This window comes from Chelonia mydas, chromosome 1 (genome assembly GCF_015237465.2).
Source record: "Chelonia mydas isolate rCheMyd1 chromosome 1, rCheMyd1.pri.v2, whole genome shotgun sequence".
Classification (NCBI taxonomy): Eukaryota; Metazoa; Chordata; order Testudines; family Cheloniidae; genus Chelonia; species Chelonia mydas.
The window spans coordinates 218,682,259-218,702,519 of NC_057849.1; the positions used below are offsets into that span (position 1 = coordinate 218,682,259).

General features: G+C 41.9%; 1 protein-coding gene and 1 long non-coding RNA gene across 2 annotated transcripts in view; one reads left to right on the forward strand and one right to left on the reverse strand.

Annotated features, from left to right (window-relative positions):
- Window positions 1-20,261, forward strand: part of NTF3 (neurotrophin 3) — a 58,240-nt gene that overhangs the window by 23,177 nt on the left and 14,802 nt on the right. The window lies entirely within an intron of this gene.
- LOC122463017 overlaps window positions 3,475-20,261 on the reverse strand; it is a 52,602-nt gene continuing 35,815 nt past the window's right edge. The window contains exons 2-3 of the long non-coding RNA XR_006285958.1: window positions 4,079-5,786; window positions 3,475-3,937 (exon numbers count right to left, since the gene is read on the reverse strand). This is a non-coding gene — a long non-coding RNA (uncharacterized LOC122463017). The remainder of the gene's footprint in view (window positions 3,938-4,078; window positions 5,787-20,261) is intronic.

The window sequence follows — 20,261 nt, forward strand, 5'->3', positions numbered from 1 at the left end:
ATTTAAAGGTGGCTCTTTGCATAAAAGCATTTGCTTTGGGGCTCTGCTTATTGTATGCGTATAGTAGACGACACAGCTGTAAAGATGGACCTCCTAGGAGAGACTTTTTTTTTTTTTTTTTTTTTTTTTAAAGTCAGAAGCATTTTTTGCCACAGATACCTACATGATGAATAATCTGAAGGGCACCTGAAAATACTACCTTTCCCCTTCACATTTATCATCTTTTCAAACCCATGAGTGACACGTAAATGTCAAAATATGGTTTCTCCTGATTATGCTATGTGTAGTTACGTTGCAACACCCACTGTACGTTCTAGGGACATAGCTAAATGCTGCTGTCCCCTTTAAAAAAAATCACACAGTGGTATGTGAGATTAGCACTGTGTCTCCCCTATTTAGGGGAGTAGACATCTGTGGTTATGGTTGGCAAATGCTGACTTTAATTGCTTTTACTATATCATAATCAACACCAACAATTTCATTCAGTTGAGGCTGGAGTCACTTCATTAAGTACAAATTCTTACAGCTATTAAGACTCATGAGGAGCAACTGATGTCCATAATCGCTGGGTTTGTGAAGTGGAAAAAAACACTACTTAACTGAAGGCACAAAAAACGATGATAAATTTGAAGGATTTTACACTCTGCCTGCGGATTATCGATTGTAAAGCCCCCAAATTATGAGAAAACTGAAGGTTTCTCACAGAGAAAGTTGTAAGGCCCTTAAGGTTGTAATCTTCACAGACTGTGCACTGCTGTGCTGTAAACGGGAAATAATTGTAAAAGATGCAACCTGTGTTAGAGCCAAGAGAGGGCATGCAAGGAAAGGATCTCTATAACATTGTGTCTACATTGCTATAATCCACTCTTCTGAACAAAAATGTGTTTATCATTGCAGATCATGAAAGGTTCCAGAAAACAGCACTTAAATTTACATCCCTTCTAAATCTCCATAAGATCAAGCAGCCAAATCCATTCCATCTCATACTCTTAACTTTTATATAAGTCTGATTCAAAGACCAAGTTATGTGTTAAATTTGGAAACACTATGGTTTCCCTTCTTCAAAGGGAATGGAAAAATGGTATTCCAGATAGCATGGGCAGCACAAGAAGAAAATATATTGTTATGGAAAACTGAATTTGCTACTAGAAATTGATATCACTGTATTGTTCTGGCCAAGCTTTTCTTGATAGCTGATAATTTTTTAAAAGGGTTGCAATGATGCTAAATTACTTAGCTGCCCTAGTCCAAGAAAAATGAAGTGTTGGAGAGTCAGTGCAGTTCAGATGATTACGTTATAGAAATCTAGTGTTCTTGACAAGAAAATAATCTTTAGTTTGTTTATAATGAAAACGTTACTGATTGTTCTGACTGCATCCATTTGGCTAAATGCCCTTTATTGTTCAAGTCTAAATTATTATGTATGGGTGACTAGCACAATGCATTTATGGAAGGTTGCTTCCCTTTTTGCTGTGTCTGTATTCACTGGATTGCTTTGATACTTTTATCTTCTTCAATTAATTCTACCTTTCTTCTGTTCTTACTTTCTTTGGGTTTGACTCTTGTAGATTTAAGATTTTACAAGGGGTGATGGTGCTTTCTTCTCTCTCTGTGCACTATTTTGATCAGTCAATATGGATGCTGATTATATTAAATTAAAATAAACAATTTAAAACACAAAGGACCAGATCCTAACCTGGTGTATATCAGGGTAGCCCTACTGAAGTCAATGAAGTCCTTTTAGTCACTTTTATACCAGCTGAGAATTTGGTCCTAAAGTGGGGGTCCACGCAATCTTCACATCTTAAAAAATAAGTAGAGCTGGTCAAGAATTTTTCACTAAAATGGTTTTTCAATGGAAAAACTTCCATTTTATCAATTTTCAATGCACTGATGAAAATACTGATATTTAATTTTGGTTTGTTGAACCAAATTGAAACGCTGTTTCAAATCAGTTTAACATTAAACTCCATGATGCTGTGTTGCCTTTTGGGGGTGGGGGGGGTCATGCTTCCTGTTTCTGTTTTTGGGCCCCCACTATTCCCTATTGGACAGGCTGTGTGGTCAGACTACATCTCCAGTGATGCAAGATGTGATCTCCCTTTGACTGACCTGCATGGTGCATCATGGGAGTCATGTGACTAACACATCATGGGAGATGGAGAAAGGGAAATGAAGTTTAATGTTCGACTGATTCAAAAAGAGGCATTTCAATTTGGCTTAACACACTGAAATGAAGCATTTTGATATTTTCTATCCACAACATTTAAGCATTTTTTGTTCTGTGACATCCCCAACGTGGGATGAAAAAAAATGGAGAAATATTAGAATTACCTGTGGGATGGAAATTCCTATTTTCTCTCCACCCTAAAAAATGAAAGGAAGTTACATGTGCTTGCACTTCCTGGAAATAGTTCTACAGGAAAGACAGGACATGCTGCTTAAGAGCTTGATATTAGCCTGGCCCCAGAGGCCAGCTTTGAGAAAGGGCCCCAGAGGCTGCATTGAGGAGCCCAGAAGTACCCCCAGCTGAAGCTGCCACTGAAGAACCATGGAGAGAGACTACCAGGTGTGCCTTGGCAACATCAGAATACGCACAGCCAGTTTAACTGAAGAGTAGTGACCAATCAAGTTTATTTTGAATACAATCATCGCTATCATATCCATAGACCCTGGGGGGTTGCAAGCCAAGCGCCCTTGTTCTGCTCACCTCTCTCCACTCTAACCTGTCGGTGAGAATTCTCACATTGGCAGAGGCAGCTGCTCCTCTTCTCATTTCTCAGTCCACTCTCTTTCCTTTAATTGCCAAAGACAGCCTCTTTGCTCACAGAGTGCCCCTCAGGACTCCCTAGCATGCAGTAGGAATGTGGCAATTGTTACATCCTTCTGAGTGTGCTCCTTTTCACAGTCAGCTGAAATAGCCAGTACAGTGGGGTAGGAGGCCAGGAGTCATCTTCCCCTCCCCCACCCCCCCCAAAAGGGGTGAGGAGGAAATGCCAACAGCAGTTCTAGGCAGTGTAATAACTGAGACTGGCCCTGCAGTGGGGGACTACAAAGAAAGGTGGGTGAAGCCTGGTGTCTCGCTCCCAACTGTGCACATTTACACAGCAGCCGGTCATAACCTGTCCATGAATGTGAAATAAGGAGTAGTCCCCAGTTTCAGTTCTGGAACAGAAAGTGAATAAAGAAGGTGTCAGGCCACCAACTGCTGTTGACAGAGCAACTTGATACTTTGATGTAGTATGTGTGAGGGGAGGGGGGATGTCTTAAAACCTACCATTTTCTTCTCTGGCTCCAGTGCTTCCCTTGTTCTTCGCCACCTGCCTCTCACTCCTCAGTTCTCCTACTATCATTGTCCCTTAATAATAGGTCTGGTCAAAAGATTTTTTTTTTTCCAAAACACATTTTGGTGAAAAATAGTCTCCTCTCCCCAACCCTCCCCCCCCCCCCGCCTTTTTTTTTTTTTTTTTTTTTAAAAAGGTCTTTCAAATTTGTCCAGTTTTTCAATAGAAAAATACCAAACAAAAATTGGTTTTCATTTTCCTTCCCCACTTCTCTCCATTTTTCTTCCTTTTCTCATGTCAAAATGGAAAAAAGAATCAAGGGGGGAGGGAAGGAGGCAAAGAGGGGGAAAAAAGGAAACAAATCGGGGGGGGGTCATTTTTCCATCAAAAATGGAAATTTGGAAGTTACGAAGAATTTTTTTTCAAAAAATTTCCATCCAAAGAACTGACTGTTTCTCAACTCACCCTACTTATAACCTCTTCTCCTTCTTCTAACATAATAGATACAGGGATTTTTGTTTTGTAAGGTCCTAGCTGTGCACTGTTGTGAATGGTTGCAAAACTCTGACATCAGCAAATGTTCAGATTCCCAGGGAGGTAACACACTCATGGAGACAGTACGGCGAGGAACTTGTAGTTCTAATTAGAACTCCCTGAAAAAAAGAGAGAGTGTGTTGATGTTGAGGCTCAGGAAAAAAAATTGGAGGACTGCACAAATGGGATGAAAGGGAAGGAAAGCAACGGTAATTTAAATAGCTGACAGTTTACAGATATGTTCTCTTTAACATGGGTACCTTTCAAGGTAGCATTGAGGTAGGAACAGCCTATTTGAAAGAAACAGCAACCAGAGTTGAGCCTCAAGGGTTTGGTGAATGTTGCATGCATAAGAGTATCTGCAGGCCTTCATGCTGGATACTTAACCTATCTGTGAACTGGTGTTCCTTTCTGTCTTGAATGTTGTCATGTCTGGAAGCATCATGCCCCGAAGGGAGAGGCAGCAGCAAATGACCTCACCATTTAACATTTTCTGATTCCCAGAACTAACATCTCTTAGTCACAGTGCTTACAGAAATGATGTAAAGAGATGATGGTCCCCAGTGTTTGGCATAGATGTGGGTAATGGGATTTAGGGGATAACAGACTCTAGTCTCCAATATCTGACATACAGTATCACTGAGTACATGGAGGATTATGGAATACCAAAGAGATCCTGTATTTTCATCTTGACCCATTAAGTAATTTATTCCTTAAGCTTCCCTTAGGTGTTTCTCACAGCTCTGGGGGCCTGATTCAACTGCCACCAAAGAATGGAAAAAACTCACATGGACTTCCTTGGGTGCTGGATCAGGCCCTAAATGTGCTATATATGGAACATGTAAAATACTTACACAGAGACCTAAAAATACCTAAAGACAAATGAACAGAGTCCATGGAAACTCATGAGTTGCAAATCTTTCTGCATATACTGTACATGTCATATGGCCCATGAGTTTGGCCTTCACGGAACAGGCCAGGTGTATCCTCAGAGTCACAAAAGGGACTAAAAGACATGCAGCATCATTAATGCTAGTTATCTCTGGTTTCCTGGGTCAATGGATGGCAGAGAGTAACAAGAAGAATGTGGTTCTGGGACCAGCAACACTATCACAACTTAACTCCTTTCTTATGAGGTAACTCACTGCACTGTGTCCATTTTCCAGGAAGATTTTTTTTTTCTGCTAGCAAAATTTAACTCTAGCTAGGTAAGTAAGCCAGGAGAGCAGCCCTTTGCCATTTCTTTCTTGGAATTTGGGATGCAAATCTGATGTTTATGGAGAGGGAAACTGACTGCAGTACATTCGAGCAACCTCTACACTTTGGCCTATAAAACTGTTTACTTTTTTTTTTTTTTGGGGGGGGGGGGGAATAAACTCTGTGGCAGACAGTTTTCCAAAACGCCACATACTAACATTCCCAAGGGATGCTACGCTTTGGATAGTTTGAGAATATCCTACCAGATTATACTTTTCCACAATGCTAAATTACAAAAGCAAATTCCACGTTTGGCAAACTATGTGGTGATGGAAAGAGCAGGACATCCCTAAGATGCCACATTTAGAACGTAATGGAAGAGCTCTCCAACCACCTTGCTGTCTGGTTTAGATGTCAGGACTATTTATAAATGTCAAACCATGCTACAGAGACTTCCTTAGAAGAGGATATCTCAAACTATGGTCCATGGAATACTTGTCAGTAGTCTGTAGAGATGTCTGGTCACATGGGTGAGACTTTCAAAGCCATTTAGGGGATTTTGACACTCAGAGAATTGGGTAGTGTTAGGCAGCTTCAAAAATTCCAGCCCTGGTGTTAGTTCTCTTTCTTTGTTTCCAGCTGCTACATTTCATTAAGTACTTTCCTGAGTTCTCCATGTCAGCAATCACTGTGGTTGCCATGCCAGGATGTAATGAGCAGTGATCTATGAAGCCATCTCCCTATTAAGGGCTGGATTACACAAACTTTCCCCTAAATAACAAAAAGAGTGAATTAATAGATTCAGTTGTTCATGCATGTGTGTGTGTGTGTGGAGACTTATTTAGTATTAACAGGGGCATATTTAAATTTAGCTTAAGTTGATTCCTTACCGATTTATATTAATGACAGAAATAAACATGTCCAAACAAGGGGTTTGCACCAATTAGCTAAAACCATTTCTAACCTGCTTCAGTTAAATCAGTGCCACTTGTGTATGTGTGTAGACAAGCTATTATGTGGTCCATGATCGTAGTAGTGAAATAGTTCCTTATGTTGGCATTTAAATGGTCATAATATCTCTCAGAGTAATTGTTTCAAGCTATCTGTAGCTCAAGGGCTTGTCTACACTGGGATTTTAGCTCCTGCTACAGTTACACCAATATAGCTGCATCGATGCAAACCCCTTGCCATACGTATGCTGCACCAATGAAAACAGTGACTTGCAGAGGCATGGCTTACCCTGATTTGAAATGAGTGGCACAAATACCAACCATTTTTCACACTTGTGCAGCATGTCTAAGGAAGTGGCTTTCACTGGTGCAGCTCAAACTGCCATTACAGTATTGGTTTACATATGGATCACAAGCTGAAGGTTTTCTTCACAGCCGTAAGAGCTTAGATTCTAGAACACAAGATGGCAACCACCACGAAATGGGTCTTCAACCTGACTAGTTCATATCACCAGATACAAAATATTTATTGTGCATGTGCAAAGGCAAGCACAGAATCTTAGGTCTTAGAGCTGGCTCTCTCTGTCTTAGGTACTTGTATGGCACCTGTTATTGTAGTTTCTAAATGCTTCACAATCTTTAATGTATTTTTCCTCACAACACCCTGTGAGGTAGCAAAGTGCTATTATCCCCATTGTACAGATAAATTAAGTGACTTGCCCAAGGTCACAGAGAAAGTCTGTGACTGAGCAGAGAACTGAACCTAGGTTTCCCAAGTCTCAAACTAGTGTCCTAACCACTGGGCCATCCTTCCTCTCTGATAGAATACCGAGAGAAATCCTGTGAGTTATTTTGTGACTAGTCATGTGTCAGCTTGATCCAACCATGTTTGAGGCACTTAGCATTCACAAAGCTTTGAAATTGAATACATGTATTCAATCACAGTTGTGTGCGTTCCGCATAGAATGAATATTTTTGACTCACTATCCATCTGTGTGCCAGATTCTGAACCTTGAATTCTGAAGATTAAATGCCAATAGAAGATGTTTCCCAATTCATCCATTTGTGAAATTTGTCAAATATTTTCAAAGACCACATAAACTTGCAAATAATAGGACTGGTTCACAAATGCTTTGTAAAGCCAGCTTTTGTATGTGTATACGATCTGCTCTATTGGGTATACAGTTATGATTATTTGTACCACATTAGCATCTAGTGGCCTTAATCAAGATCACTGCTCTATTGTGCCAGAGCACTGTACAGATTATAAAACAAGATTTAACACCAGGGCTAAGAACACAAGTCAGCATGTGGGAAGGTGTATCAATAGTACAAGGATGTTTTAGTAGGGCCTAAATAAGTAATAAGCCATCCAGTACCAGTAAACACAATAATGAGCTGTGCATGCAGCAGTGCCCACTTGCATTCTACTTTATATGGAGATCCAAATAAATGTTATCAACATTCTAGAGCCTTAACAGGAATTGGAAGTGGGAGAGGGAGAGTTTTCATAGATCCATAGATTCCAAGGCCAGAAGGGACCATTTGTGAGCATCTAGTCTGACATCCTGTATAACACAGGCCATAGAACTTCCTCAAAATTATTCCTAGGGCAGATCTTCCAGAAAAACAGAATTTTGATTTAACAATTGTCAGTAATGAAGAATCCATCATGACCCTTGGTAAATTGTCCCAAGGATTAATTACTCTCACTGTTAAAAAGTTCTCATAAGGAAATGAAGATGCAAGTCTTTGACCTGGCGGACACTGGTTAAAATCAAGTGCAACTGGCACCAAGACATAAAATAGGAATGCTTCACACATGCTAATACATAGTACTCTGTCCTTAATATATTTCAATTTATAGTGCACTGGAGAATTTTTGTTTGTTTGTTTTTGTTAAATACAAGTAGATATACACCTAGCAGCTGTGAAATGTCTAAGGGCTTGTCTACCTTACCCACTGGATCGATGAGCAGTGATCGATCCAGTGGGGGTTGATTTATTGCGTCTAGTCTAGACGCGATAAATTGACCGCCAAAGCTCTCTCCCGTCAACTGCAGTACTCCACCGGAGCAAGAGGCGAAGGTGGAGTCAACAGGGGAGCATGAGCTATCGACTTACCACAGTGAAGACACTGTGGTAAGCAGATCTAAATACGTAGCTGAAGTTGCGTAACTTAGATTGATTCCCCCGCCCCCCCCAGTGTAGACCAGGTCTAAGTCTATAAGTATAATGAGTGAGATTCACAGTTGGTGTAAATTGGGATAGGATCACTGAAGTATATGGAGTTATGCTGATTTACACCAGCTGAATGCCTGATCCCCTTTAAACCTTGATATCCTATTCGGATGTGGAATTTGGGTCAGTGGTTATTTCTGTAGTTTTCCTGTACATTAAGGGCCAGGTCCTGAGATTATATGAACCAGAGTAATTCCATTGCAGTCAATAGAGCTGCACCAATTTATACCAGCTAAGGATCTGGTTCTGAAAATCAAATCCTAGACCCACTGAAGTCATGGGAAAATCCTCACTCTTATATTTCAGATTATCAGCAAAACTTTCTTCTTCTATTATTCGCCAACTTCCAGGTTGCTCCATTTCTTTGTCTTCTCACCATGATTCACTGTACTATTTCAGTCTTTAAATATTTGCCTTCTTTTTTTAGGGTTGCCAACTCTTGCAATTTTTGTGTGTCTTAATATTTGATGATTTTCTTAAGACTGCAGCTCCTAGAGTCTTGTGATGACAGAAGACTCAGCTTTTGGGTTTTACACTTAAAAAAAAAAGTTTGTAGGTAGCCTGGCTGCAAAGAAAAGTCTGTGTCAAATCTTGAGTCAAGTGCAGCCCAAAAGGCTCAGAAAAACAGAAGGCAAATAAAAAACACACCCAAAAATCTCTTGTTTCTAAAAACCTCATGATTTTTAAGCCAATCTCATAATTTGGGGGCCCAACACAGATTTTTGAACTCTTGGAGTTGACAATATCTCAAGTCTTTGGGACTCTCCCCCTTCTCCCTTTGTCACTTAAATATTTCAGAACCCCTCTCCTCTTCATAACACCACATGTTCAAATGCCTGGCAACCCTAAAAGAAACTTCAAATAATTGGTTTTCGACTGGAACACCCGGTCGAAAAGGGACCCTGACGGGTCCGGTCGGCGGCGGTAAGGCAGGCTCCCTGCCTGCCCTGGCTCCGCGTGGCTCCTGGATGCGGCCGGCATGTCTGGCTCCTAGGGCAGGCAAAGGGGCAGCCAGGGGGCTCCACGCGCTTCTGGCACCCCAAGCACCAGCTCTGGAGCTCCCATGGCCAACGGGAGCTGTGGGGACGATGCCTGCAGCCAGACATGCTGTCCGCTTCCAGGCGCTGTCTGAGGTAAGTCACCCAGCCAGAGCCCACACCCTGAACCCCCTCCCAGACCCCAACCCCCTGCCCTAGGCCTGAGCCCCCTTCTGCACCCCAAACCCCCTCCTAAAGCCCACACTCCCTTCTGTACCCCAACCCTCTGCCCCAGGCCTGAGCCCCCTCCTGCACCCCAAACCCCTCATCCCTGGCCCCACCCCAGAGCCCACTCACCCAGCTCATAGCCTGCACCCCCCCACACACACCTAACCCCCTGCCCAGCCCAGAGCCCCCTCCCACACCTTAAAACCCCTCACATTTGTGACCTCATCCCGGAGCCTGCAGCTCCAGCCAAGCTGGATCCCTCACCCTCTCCCGCACCCCAACCCCTTACCCCAGTCTGGTGAAAGTGAATGAGAGTGCGGGGACAGTGAGAGAAGGAAGGAGGGGGGATGAAGTGAGTGGGGGGGGGGGCCTCAGAGAAGAGGCAGGTCCTCAGGGCAGAGCGAGGGTGTTCAGTTTGTGCAATTAGAAAGTTGGCAACCCTAGTTTCTTCAGTCTTTTGCAAGCCCATGATTTCACTTTACCCAGGAGACATCAGTTAATGACTGCTTAGTTGTTTGCTATTTATTGTTCTTTTCCACTCTCTATACAATTGTATTCTAGCCTATGGATTCCTATACAACCTTCATCACCATAGTATCTGAGCGCCTTCCAGTTGTACGATAAGTGGTATGACTAATATTTGTCACACAGAGTTTGTTCTTCCTCTCCCCAGAGGAAGAATGGTACATACAGTGGAATGTTTTGTTTTAGTGGGTGGTTATTTTTGCTTGTTTTGTTTTTATTGTACACATTGCTATGTGCTTATATTAGAGATGGCAGGTCAAAGATGTGTGCCTTGCACTTGTCTTAGACCAGCCCCTGAGACAGCTGTCTCCTACATAGAAAAGCTTTCCCTTTCGAGTAGATAAGTTTCATTGTGCCTAAGGAGCAAAGTTGTCAACCCTGCTGTTCCCCTCAAACCCAGATCTTTGAAGCACTGTATAGATAAACAAGTAGAGTTGATTGGAGTAAGATTGAGGCAGAAGCCATTTCTGCAAGATTCACTATAGTTTTTTACACTAGTTATTACATAGTTTGCACTGCATTGAAATGGCTAAACCAAAACCCCAAATCCCAATACTTTGACTTTAGATTTAAAAATCTAGGATTTTGCCGCTTGATCCCTTTTCTATAAGAGCCAGATCTCCAGCCCAGTCTCAGGAATCTAAGGTGTACACTATTCCCAGACACCACAGATAGAGTATTTGAGGGCAGGTTCCTGGGGATAACAAGATGTCTGCTCCACCCTGACAGGGACAACCAAAAATAGAGCACACATACTCCTCCTGCTACCAGTCTAGCTCCTTCTATATGCCCTTGATCACACTGCCCCAGTACCAATACATTCCCTGCATTATTGCCATAACGTTTTGGTGGCAGACAAAAATTCAGAACAGTAAGTATATATAAACCACTTCAGTAGGCAGACTGAGTACAGCTGTCCTTCCCGCCCTGTAAATTAGTTCAATTAAAGATCCGTGTCCTCCATGCACATCTCCAGCTGTAGTGTGTGTGTTACTTGGGAGTTCCTTTGCGGGGGAGGTGGAAGGAATCTCCCTCACCGGTCCATGCAGTGGGGCCATTCCGTGGCTGCTATTCCAACCGTAAGAAGCTATTTACACTGCAGTGCTTGGCAGATAGGGACTTCTTCCGCAGCAGTGTGTGGGATAGTTGGTGGGAAATACAAAGGCTAGTTTGAGGCTTGCAAATAGTGCCTATCTGGATCTAAACCCTCCTATGGAAGGAGGGTGCAACTGTGGAGTACTAAATCCCTGAGGCTACAGTAGTGGCAATGGAGCATAAGACGGAAGGATCCTGCCCCATCTCTGGTCCCTGAACACCTGGCCTGCACATGGTCCATCTTTTCAATGTTTTTACTCTACAGATTGAGTACAGATATTCTGAACTTTAGCTATGATGTTTGGGGCTTGTCTACACTCAGAAATCCCACAAATTTAACTTAAATCTGTTTATTTCAATCCTTGCTCTGCCACAGACTTCCCATAGGGCCTTGGGCAAGTCACTTAGTCCTTCTGTGCCTCAGCTCCTCATCTGTGCAAGGGGGATAATAGCACTTCCCTACTCACAGGAGTGTTGCAAGGGTAAATACATTACAGATTGTGAGTCACTCAGACACTACAGTGATGGGGACCAGATACATACCTTAGATAGTTAGGTAAACCAGTGCAACTTTTGCATGAGGACTCTTATATCATTTTAAAAATGATTGTAACGCTTTATCTTTCACCTGTAGATTTACCAGTGCAAACTAGACATTGGCAAAATTAAGCCACAATTAAACCAGCTAGATAACAGAAAAGAATTCTGGCTGTAAATACTGCACTGGTCGTTCAACACTGAACAGGAGGTGCACACAGAGGGTTTAATGCTTCTCTCAATCACACTGGGTTTATGCCAGTTTAATTCCATTGATCCCACTGGAGTTTCCTCACTGTTTGCACCAGTATAATAGAGAACTGTGAGGCCCAGAGGACAGCAGGGATCCATGGTGAGAATAAAGCATTAGACAGTTGTATTTCTCTTCACTGCCTGGGCAGTTTTCTAGTGAATAACTTGTACCTCACAACAAGGAGCAATAACAATTATGCTGTTAATTTACAGATGTTCAATGCAATTTTAGAATAAAAAGGAATAAATGCCTCAGAGAAAAGTCATGTTGTATACAAAGGAGAGAAAAAAATACATTGGAAGCCACTATTAAGTGACACCCTCCCCCCTCCTTTTGGCATTTACCCCAAAGTGAAGCAGTTGTGGGGGGAAAACAACAACAATAGGCTTCTGTGTTGCATTACTCTAAAAATGCACTTGAATGAAAGCAAATAGTATCATAATGAGCTAAGTCAGAGAGCAGCGTTCAATTAGCTGTAGAACTTAAAGGAGTTTATAATAGCAGCTCTCATAAAGAAAGACCCGGTTGGGATTTGTCATGGAAAAGAGGAGAATGTGTAGTAAGTTAAATGCCATTTATAAAATGGGAGAGTCTGATCAAACTGATCCAGATTAGTCCTTCACAGTGGTAAAACCTTAAAATTAGGACATGGGGATAAAAAGAGGGTTTAGTCTAAACTATTTCATGCAAAGGGTATTCAACATATGGAATATGTTACCCAGAAGAGTAACTGAAGCAAGGAGGACTAATGTTTTCAAGAGGGAAAAGGACAAGGAACTACATAAGAAAATTTCAAGCTTCAAAGGGATATTAGTCAGATTTTTGCTAAAGAGTATCCGACCCATTTCTGGGTGGTGTGCAGGAAGGGGGGGTCTGAGGGAAATTTTGTGCTGATCATGGATTTGTTGTTGTTCCTCTGTAGATTGGCAACGGGGAGTGTCTTTTTTTTTTTTTTTTTTTTGCATTTTGCCTTGTTGTTGTTTCATGACAGTATTTTTGCCCTTCTGCAGTACAATGGACAACTAATAACATTTTAAGAACTTTACATTTTGTTGCAAAAAAAATTCTAACATATAGGGTCAAATTCTGGAGTCCTTACTCATTTCATTCTCCCCAGTTGATTGTACTGGAAGTTTTAGGAGAGAAAAGATTTTCAAAAGGAGGTGGGTGCCTAGTTCTTTCCCACACTTGTGCAAACATCACCCTAAATAAAGAAGCCCTCAGGGCTGAGTCCATGCACAGCAGATGATGGCAGATTTGTCATCAGGACAGAGCATGTTATAATTTATAACAATGCTGCTGACTGTATCCTGCTACGTATGAGTCTATTACTCAAGTTTGTATGCATTAGAACCACAGGACTAAAGCATGGCCAAAAAATGTGGCGAACGCCTTTTTTCAGAGAAAAATGCAAATTTGTGTCAAATTCACTGAACTATTTCATTACAAAACAAAAAAAATCAGCAAAAAACAAAATATTTAGTTTCAACATTTTTAAAGGACACATTTTGATTCAAAACAATGTATTAATCTGAAATTTACTTCAATTTCATAAAACAAAGTTTAAAAAGGTAAAAACTCCAACAAACCGAAATATTTTATTTCGGTTCAAATAAAACACTTTGTTCAACCCAACATGAATTTTTTCAACTTTCTGGTTCACCACAAAATTTTTAAAATTTGTTTTGTGTTGCCACACAACCCCCACACACAATTTTTTTGGAATAGCCAGCAAATCAAAAAAACAGTTATTTGCCTAGTTCGACTCAGGATCAGTCTTCTGCTATACTGAAGGGTATAGATGGCTGTGTTATTATTGGATTACTCCCTGTCCAATGATACACTGTTATGTGAATATGTAAAGAGACTGATAAAGCTAAAGTAAACAGTAAAATGAGAAAAGCAAAAATGGCCCAAAACCACAACCTCTAATCCAAACCCCTTCTAACTCCAGGAGTATTCAGATTCAAATCCCAGGATCCTAAATGACCCCTATCATTTTGCTCCTAAGTCACATTCAAAATGGGAAAGGGCCTAACTTTTACATCTAACTTTTATGTATTTTTTTCTGCATGGGGGAGAGCATGCAAGATATCAGGAGAAGCCACGGCTTTGGAGGTGTTTTCATAAAAATAGTTTGAGAGATTTTGGCATATCTAATCCAAACCTTCAGTCTAATCTCAATTTATTCTCTAGCCTAGTGGCTCTCAACCTTTCCAGACTACTGTACCCCTGTCAAAGGGAGTTTTGTGTATCCCCAAGTTTCACTTCACTTAAAAACTACTTGCTTACAAAATCAGACCTAAAAATACAAACGTGTCACAGCACACTGTTACTAAAAAATTGCTGACTCTCACTTTTGCCACATAATTATAAAATAAATCAATTGGAATATAAATATTGTACTTACATTTCAGTGTCTGGTATAAACAAGTCAGTCTGTATGAAATTTTAGTTGGTACTGACCCCACTAGTGCTTTTTATGTAGCCTGTTGTAAAACTAGGCAAATATCTAGATGAGTTGATGTACCCGCTGGAAGACCCCTGCATGGTTGAGAACCACTGCTCTAGCCCAAACCTTGAGAACCATTCTAAAACCTAATCTCAATCTGAGGACCAGTTCCTGGGTCAATTGCTAGGAAGGAGAACAAAACAAAAAACCTTGAGCTAGAGGTTCTCTAGGTTCTCTTGAGCTAGAGGTTAGAGGTTCTAAGACTTCTCATACAGCACACCTATATGCTTTTTTATTAGGTGAAGAATCTATTTTGAAAATCAGGTACAGATGTTTTGGTCATGGGGCGCTCATTTCATAGGCAACTGTCAATCCACTGGATCAAGGGGTAGCATAAGAGGTCTAATCAGGTGCCTGATGAATCTGCTTATGGTTGACACGCCAAATTCAAGAGCAACACAGCTTGTTAACAAATTTCATAGATCCATGTGTTGTCTGAATTGGAGTCCAAGATTACAGCAGTCTCCTTCCTTCTCTCTTTAACTGGAGTGTATTAATAAAAATAAGAGAAATTAGTCCATTTTCTCATTAAGTTAGATATTTCCTCCTGCTATGTAACTGAAAAACATTTGGGTTAACACTTGTGGGGGCTCCAAGGTTCAGATCCAAAATGTATCAAAGTTTGAGGGAAAGGGAAGAAGTGTTGGGATCGGAGATCTTAGTTCGGGCCCATGTGTAGAACACATCAAATCAGGAAGGAACCATAGTGTTCTCTATGACCACATTGCCCAGTAACTTGCAAACATTTCTCTCATTCCACCTTCTCAGGTCCAAGATACCAGTTCTGTTCTATACGAGTCAATTTCTGTTCCCAGTTGCACCAGGATAAATCAGGAGTAACACCACTGAAGTCATTAGAGTTATGCTGAGTCTACATCAATGTAATTGAGAGCAGAATACATCACGTTTTTTCTTAAATTCTTTCAGGTTATTTTCAGTCATGGTGATCATAAGCATTAATGCCTGACCCATTCCCTTTTGGGTTCCCTGAGAACATGTCACCAGCACTAACAGTAGTCTAATGGAAATCTGACAAGCTCAGACAATAGGCCATGTTGTAATTTCAATTATAAGCAAGTAACTCTTAAAGTCACTTGGTTTGTGTGTGAATGAAAACAGAATTTTACCCAAGATCTTTGATTTCAAGTGTTGTATGTAACCCATGCCTACTTGGTATGGCACTCTGTCCCCCTTTGGTGGTGGCTTGGCCACCTGGAGATTGATGAGCCTGCTACAGCCTTGGCTAAGAGTTGGTGTTTTAGGTCAGGTAGCAGATACCCATGCATTAAGATCCAAAAGTCACAGGTTCAATCCCAACTACCAATGGGCCACCCAGAGCTGTTGGTGCCCCTTGCAAATGGGAGAAAATGTCCCATTTTCTTCTTTTTTTCAGTAGTCCCAATATGTGCCTCTAAAATTCCTTATCTTGCCTAAGTATCTCCAGCACAAATGTGTTCCATGTAAACCAAACCTCTGTCTATGCACCACAGTCCGGTGGCATTTAGAGAATATTTTTAATTGCATCCATGTTGGATTGTCATGTTCTTCTCTTCTCTTCACTCACCTAATTCTTAGTCCAATCTACATTCAAACCACAAACCCTGTCCCCATTTGTACTGTAACTATGGGGGCGGGGAGAGGGAGCTCAATCATACGGTATAGGAGGACATTAAATTCTTGAGGTGTGGTGTGCTTTTGAACCTTAGCTTTTTAACAGTTTTCCAAGAGGGCATGTGAGCTCTTTTCCAAATGTGTATATTCTTCCCCTCAGTGATAGCCACTGCATAAAGCTGCCTTCCCCTCAACGGAAGCCCTACACTCTTGCTTGCAGCTCAGTAAACTACTTAAGCTTCCCGTTGTCAAATAAGTCTGAAAACTTATTATCCCCCTTGCATCCAATTATCTCAGGATGTTAAGTGACCTCTCACCTTCTCTAAAGAGTTTGCCCATCTGTACGCCTCCCAGAAGTTCCTAAGGATGTGATTGCTTTGCTCTGTTTTTACACTGGGGTCTCCTCCATATTTTCTAGAAACAGGTTACGCTTAGGTTAGGAAACAGATTACCTACTTTCAGAGGTTTCAGTGAATACTGTTCCAGCTTTCTAGCACTGGTAATGTTGTGGCATTTTAACAGGGCCCTTTATTCTCCATCTACATGGATTATATTTGCTGGGTGAAACTCCACCACAAACGTCTTCAGAGAGCTAGACTGTCATAGCCCTTATTCACTGGAAGAAGAAAGAATAAACCTCTCCATCCCCTCCTGTTACTCCCTAGCTCAGCCTGCTCACATCCTGATTTTGGCTGCAGCAGAGAGATCAGGGCTGCTCACCCAATATCCTCACTACGGATGTGTCTACACTGAATGCAGGAGTTGTGACTGCAGCATACATAGATGTAACCCAAGCTAGTTTAGATAACAAGAGCCGTAAAGCTGCAGGAACACAGTTCACTGCATGGTCTAGCTAGAGGGATCAGATATCCTGGATTTTATAGGGACAGTCCAGATATTTGGGGCTTATTTGTCTTATATAGGTGCCTATTACCCCTCCCCCGTCCCAGTTTTTCACGCTTGCTATCTGGCCACCCTAGGTCTAGCCCCACCCACTCAGGACACTCAAGCAGCTGCTGTGGCTTCACTGCTATTGTCACTTGAGCTAACTTTGCTCTAACTCAATGAAAGCTAGCTCGGGTATGTCTATGTGCCCTGAGAGCAAGTGGGTGGGGAGCGGTGGTAGAGAGATGGGGAATGCGAGGAGCCCTAACTTCATCCCACTTCCCTTACTCACTGGCAAGAGCAGCTGGCTGGGAGCAGGGGAGAGTAAGCTTCTCCATGGAAAGAGATGAAGTCGCTTACTCTTTCACCAGAGCAGAAGGGGAGCAGGGGAGGAACAGTGAATCTGAATCAATTTATTTTCTGGGCTTCTCCTGGGGTGATGCAGCTGTGTGTGGCCCTTACTCAGGCCACATTGCAGGGTTATGCTGTAGTCCAAAATGAGCATGCTTCATTTCCACTTCCTGCAGGACAACAACACTTTGATTATTTTAATCAGGGATTTCTACTGAGCACATTAAAATCTAAGATTTGGCTCACCCCACCTGAAAAAATAATAAAACATCTGATTTTTTTTCTTGCTAAAAGGGGAAAGCAAATGAAGTGCATTACACCTGAATTACATTGATCCTCTACTAGTACAGCCTGTTGCCAAGTCATTCTCAATTTCAGAAGACATCTGAGATCATCAAATATGATTTACCCATAGATGCCTTGCATTATATTTTCTCGACACCTTTTCATCTCTTCCCCCCCAACGCTTCATCTTTTAGGGACCCAAATAAATAACGCAAGTAATAATTTAGACAGAGGTAGAAGCATTTCTGATTTGACCTGTTAACTTTATAGAGTTTGCTTGGTACAGCATGAGATTGGAGGGGGAGGGCAATAGCTAGGAACCAGGGAGAGGAAGGATGGTCTAGTGGTTACGGCCATCCCTTAGAACTAGGGTGACCTGGGTTCCCTTCCCTGCTCTGCCACAGACTTCAAGTTTGGCCAAGTTACATAGGGCTTGCCTACACATACTGGAGGATTGATGTTGCGGTGATGGATGCATCAGTGGTCGATTTAGCGGGTCTAATGAAGACCCACTAAATCAACCATGATCGCTCTCCCATCAACTTCTACACTCCACAGGATGGAGAAGAGTAGGAGGAGTCGACGGGAGAGCGTCTCCCATCAACATCGCGTAGTGTGGACTCTGCGGTAAGTAGATCTAAGCTATTAATGTAACTCAAATTGCTTAGCTTAGATCGACTTTCATGTATAGTCGAGACAAGGTCTTAGTCTCTCTGTGCCTCAAATTCCCCAGGAATACCATCACTCACCTATCTCACAGGGGTGTTGTGAGGATAAATACATTGAAGATTGGGAAGTGCTCAAATAGTGTGGTGATGGGGGCCACATAAGTACCTACAATGGTTCTGGGGCCTCTCCCAGGGCTGATACAATTTAGCACTGCTCCTGGGTATACCTAACAGAGTTCCATCATGCTCCTTTCTTCACCTGACATGCCCCTAAGCTGCGGAGGAGAAGGTAGAGGCACAGGCCCCAGCTATGGCACAGATGCACCAACAGCGAGTTTACATACACCATTAGAATTTGTTGCTGGGCATTTGCAGCTGGATCATGGCCCCTTTTGTGCTCCTGAAGTAGCGCAGAGGGGCCATAACCTGATGGAAAAATCCAACCATGATATCCATCTGGATAACATTCCAGAATATAATTGGGGAATACAGCTCATTGAGTTCTGTGCAGAAGCGGTCAAATAAACAAAACAGCACATTTTACACATGAGTTATTATAGCATGAAAGAGCTTTGTCAAATATTGGAATGTAATGTTTTCCATAATGCATCAGCCTATGGACCTAATCCTACAGTGATCTCCAATCTGACACCAGAGTCCTTCCCAGATTTTGTGTGTCCAATCCTGCCTCCAGCAGTGGTGGACACCTGATGATTCGTAAGAAAATGAACACCCCTCTGCCACTGCCCATATAAGAGAGGAATTATTTAAGCAAACAAGCTCAGTACCAATGTGGACACAAGAACAAATGGATAGAAACTGGTCATTGGGAAGTTTAGACTTGAAATTAGATGAAGGTTTCTAACCATCAGAGGAGTGAAGTTCTGGAATAGCCTTCCAAGGGAAGCAGTGGGGGCAGAAGACCTATCTGGCTTTAAGATTAAACTCGATAAGCTTATGGAGGAGATGGTATGATGGGATAACATGATTTTGGCAATTAATTGATCTTTAACTATTTGTGGTAAATAGGCACAATGGCCTGTGATGGGATGTTAGATGGGGTGGGATCTGAGTTACCCAGGAAAGAATTCTCTGTAGTATCTGGCTGGTGAATTTTGCCCACATGCTCAGGGTTTAGCTGATTGCCATATTTGGGGTCGGGAAGGAATTTTCCTCCAGGGCAGATTGGAAGAGGCCCTGGGGGTTTTTCGTCTTCCTCTGTAGCATGGGGCACAGCTCACTTGCTGGAGGATTCTCTGCTCCTTGAAGTCTTTAAACCATGATTTGAGGACTTCAATAGCTCAGACATAGGTGAGAGGTTTTTCGCAGGAGTTATTGGGTGAGATTCTGTGGCCTGCGTTGCGCAGGAGGTCAGACTAGATGATCATAATGGTCCCTTCTGACCTTCGTATCTATGAATCTATGCAGTAACTCTTGTGGTGATCAGCTGTCAGTGGGATTCCTCCATGAAATTTATAAAGCATGTATATGAAGGGCTGAAGAGAGCTGAGCAATAAACTACTCTGAAGTCCTTTCTCTAGTTCCAGTTCCCTGGTTCCTCCTTCACATTCACACACTGAGCTGTATAATTATAGTGAGCTTCATAAGTAGCATTGCTTTGTTACACAGTAGCTAAAAAGGGTTGCCAGTTACCCGATTGCTTAAGGGGAGATAAATTCCTCGTTTAAACCAGCTGCAATGTATCTAATTTGCCTACCACCTAGACCCACTGCCGATAGTGTTCAAAGCCTATTTTCTTCTAATATCTAGCTATTAGTATATGCTGCATGCTGCCAGACATATCAGATATCCCACATTCTGAAATTATTCCTTCAAATGCTTTTAGTGATGAGGAAGAAGGAAATGTGAGTTGGCATCAAGATGGCATCTGTATTAAGATATAAGTAAAAGTATGATGATTTTGATGTTAGTGTGAGATTTGCAAAAGCAAGGTGGTTTTTGGTTTAGCCTCATGTTATAACTGGCAAAAGTGCAACAATTGCATATGTATAATAAGGATGCAAAGATCATGCTCTGAGTTTATGTGCACGAGTTTGTTTCTCCATGATGCTGAGCATTCTGAACCCAATCCAGCAAAGCACTTAAGCATGTGCTTAACTGAAAGCAC